The sequence below is a fragment of the Arachis hypogaea genome, chromosome 14 (assembly GCF_003086295.3).
Source record: "Arachis hypogaea cultivar Tifrunner chromosome 14, arahy.Tifrunner.gnm2.J5K5, whole genome shotgun sequence".
In the NCBI taxonomy this organism is placed as follows: Eukaryota; Viridiplantae; Streptophyta; class Magnoliopsida; order Fabales; family Fabaceae; genus Arachis; species Arachis hypogaea.
In genome coordinates, this window is record NC_092049.1 from 39078816 (window position 1) to 39082818 (window position 4003).

At 34.8% G+C, this 4003-nt stretch overlaps 1 non-coding gene across 1 annotated transcript; it reads right to left on the reverse strand.

Annotated features, from left to right (window-relative positions):
• Nucleotides 1–2652: 2652 nt before the first annotated feature.
• LOC112745225 (small nucleolar RNA R71) lies at nucleotides 2653–2760 on the reverse strand. Its single transcript, XR_003173163.1, has one exon. It is a non-coding gene; the product is annotated as a small nucleolar RNA R71 (small nucleolar RNA).
• Nucleotides 2761–4003: the final 1243 nt, after the last annotated feature.

Below are 4003 nucleotides of genomic sequence, written 5' to 3' on the forward strand. Positions count from 1 at the left end.
ACTAAGATTTACAAGGTGACCATAGCTTGCTTCAAGCCGACAATCTCCGTGGGATCGACCCTTACTCACGTAAGGTTTATTACTTGGACGACCCAGTGCACTTGCTGGTTAGTTGTATCGAAGTTGTGAATGAAAAACGATTTATTAAGATGTGCGTACAGAGTTTCTGGCGCCGTTGCCTGAGATTACAATTTCGTGCACCAAGTATCTGGCGCCGTTGCCTGAGATCACAATTTCGTGCACCAAGTTTTTGGTGCTGTTGCCGGGGATTGTTCGAGTTTGAACAACTGACGGTTCATCTTGTTGCTCAAATTAGGTAATTTTCTTTTTGTTTTATTTTCAAAAATTTTTCAAAAATCTTTCAAAAATTTTCTCCTTTGTTTTCGAAAAATTTTTTTTTTTAAAATATAAATCTTTTCAAAAATATATTTTTCTTCAGAATTTTTAAGAATGAATTCTAGAGTTTCATGAAGCATGTTGAAGCCTGGCTGGCTGTAAAGCCATGTCTAATTCTTTTGGATAGGGGCTTCCAACCATCAGCATAGAGGCAAGTTAATTGGAATGTCAGCCGTGGCATGTCTGAGTTACATACTAAAGCTTGGCTGGCTATTAAGCCATGCCTAACCCTCGGATTGGAGCTTTAGACTAAGAATACAAGATTCCTAGAATTCATATTAAAAAAATTTTGAAATCCTTATTTTCTTTTTCCTATATGTTTTTTCGAAAAAAATATACAAAAATCCAAAAAAATAAAAAATCATAAAAATAAAAAATATTTCATATTTCTTGTTTGAGTCTTGAGTCAAGTTGAAAGTTTGGTGTCAATTGCATATTCATCTTGCATTTTTCGAAAAATTCATGCATTCATAGTGTTCTTCATGATCTTCAAGTTGTTCTTGGTAAGTCTTCTTGTTTGCTCTTGATGTTTTCATGTTTTGTATCTTTTCTTGTTTTTCATATGCATTCTTGCATTCATAGTGTCTATACATGAAAAAGTTTTAAGTTTGGTGTCTTGCATGTTTTCTTTGCATTAAAAAATTTTTCAAAAATAAGTTCTTGATGTTCATCTTGACATTTAAAGTGTTCTTGATGTTCATCTTGACATTCATAGCATTCTTGCATGCATTCATTGTTTTGATCCAAAATTTTCATGCATTGAGTCTTTTTCATATTTTTCCCTCTCATCATTAAAAATTCAAAAATCAAAAAAATTATCTTTCCCTTTTTCACTCATAAATTTCGAAAATTTGAGTTGACTTTTTCAAAAATTGAGTCAAATCAAATTTTCAATTTAAAAATCTTATCTTTTTCAAAATCTTTTTCAAAAATCAATTCTTTTTCACTTTTCTTAGTTATTTTTGAAAATTATAAAAATCTTTTCCAAAAATCTTTTTCTTAATTTTATCTCATAATTTTCGAAAATAACATCATCAATTAATGTTTTGATTCAAAAATTTCAAGTTTGTTACTTGCTTGTTAAGAAAGATTCAAACTTTGAGTTCTAGAATCATATCTTGTGATTTCTTGTAAATCAAGTCATTAATTGTGATTTTAAAAATCAAATCTTTCTCAAAACTAATTTCAATCATATCTTTTTAAAAATATCTTCTTATCTTATCTTTTTAAAAATTTGATTTTAAAATATCTTTTCTAACTTCTTATCTTCTTATCTTTTCAAAAATTGATTTTCAAAATTTGTTTCAACTAACTAACTAACTTTTTGTTTGTTTCTTATCTTTTTCAAAACTACCTAACTAACTCCCTCTCTCTCTAATTTTCGAAAATATCTTCCCTCTTTTTCAAAATTTCTTTTTAATTAACTAATTATTTTGATTTTTTATTTTAATTCTCGAAAATTACTAACCTTTTTCAAAAACTATTTTCGAAAATCACTAACTCTTTTTCAAAAATTATTTTCGAAAATTCTCTCTCTCTCTTATCTCCTTCTATTTATTTATTCATCTACTAACACTTCATCTCACCCAAATTCGAAACCCCTCTTCCATCTGTGTTCAAATTTTCTCTTCTTCTTTTCTTCTACTCACACAGGGACCTCTATACTGTGGTAAAAAGGACCCCTATTATTATTATTATTTTTCTGTCCCTCTTTTTCATATGAGCAGGAGCAAGGACAAGAACATTCTTGTTGAAACAGATCCAGAACCTGAAAGGACTCTGAAGAGGAAACTAAGAGAAGCTAAATTACAACAATCCAGCAAGCACCTTTCAGAAATTTTCGAACAGGAAGAGGAGATGGCAGCCGAAAATAATAATAATAATGCAAGGAGGATGCTTGGTGACTTTACTGCACCTAATTCCAATTTACATGGAAGAAGCATCTCCATTCCTGCCATTGGAGCAAACAATTTTGATCTGAAACCTCAATTAGTTTCTCTGATGCAGCAGAACTGCAAGTTTCATGGACTTCCATCTGAAGATCCTTTTCAGTTCTTAACTGAATTCTTGCAGATCTGTGATATTGTTAAGACTAATGGAGTAGATCTTGAAGTCTACAGGCTCATGCTTTTCCCTTTTGCTGTGAGAGACAGAGCTAGAATATGGTTGGACTCTCAACCCAAAGATAACCTGAACTCTTGGGATAAGCTGGTCAAGGCTTTCTTAGCCAAGTTCTTTCCTCCTCAAAAGCTGAGTAAGCTTAGAGTGGATGTTCAAACCTTCAGACAGAAAGAAGGTGAATCCCTCTATGAAACTTGGGAGAGATACAAAGGACTGACCAAAAAGTGTCCTTCTGACATGCTTTCAGAATGGACCATCCTGGACATATTCTATGATGGTCTGTCCGAATTAGCTAAAAGTCATTGGATACCTCTGCAGGTGGATCCATTCACTTAAAGAAAATGCCTGCAGAAGCTCAAGAACTCATTGACATGGTTGCTAATAACCAGTTCATGTACACTTCTGAGAGGAATCCTGTGAGTAATTGGACGCCTATGAAGAAGGGAGTTCTTGAAATTGATACTCTGAATGCCATATTGGCTCAGAATAAAATATTGACTCAGCAAGTCAATATGATTTTTCAGAGTCTGAATGGAACGCAAGCTGCATCCAACAATACTCAAGAGGTGCCTTATGAAGAAGAGGCCTATGATCTTGAGAACCCTGCAATAGCAGAGGTAAATTACTTAGGTGAACCTTATGGAAACACCTATAACCCCTCATGGAGAAATCACCCAAATCTCGCATGGAAGGATCAACAAAAGCCTCAACAAGGCTTTAATAATAGTAGAAGAAATAGGTTTAACAATAGTAAACCTTTTCCATCATCCACTCAGCAACAGACAAAGAACTCTGAACAAAATACCTCTAATTTAGCAAACTTAGTCTCTGATCTATCTAAGGCCACTGTAAGTTTCATGAATGAAACAAGGTCCTCCATTAGAAATTTGGAGGCACAAGTGGGCCAGCTGAGTAAAAGGATCACTGAAATCCCTCCTAGTACTCTCCCAAGCAATACAGAAGAAAATCCAAAAGGAGAGTGCAAGGCCATTGACGTAGTCAACACGGCCGAACCTGGAGAGGAAGGGGAGGACGTAAATCCCAGTGAGGAAGACCTCCTGGGACGTCCAGTGATCAATAAGGAGTTTCCCTTTGAGGAACCAAAGGAATCTGAGACTCATCTAGAGACCATAGAGATTTCATTGAACCTCCTTATGCCCTTCATGAGCTCTGACGAGCATTCATCTTCTGAAGAGAATGAGGATGTTACTGAAGAGCAAGTTACCAAGTATCTTGGTGCAATCATGAAGCTGAATGCCAAATTATTTGGTATTGAGACTTGGGAAGATGAACCTCCCTTGTTCACCAATGAACTAAGTGATCTGGATCAACTGACATTGCCTCAGAAGAAACAGGATCCTGGAAAGTTCGTAATACCTTGTACCATAGGCAACATGATATTTGAAAAGGCTCTGTGTGACCTTGGTTCAGGGATAAACCTCATGCCCCTCTCTGTAATAGAGAAACTGGGAATCTTTGGGGTGCA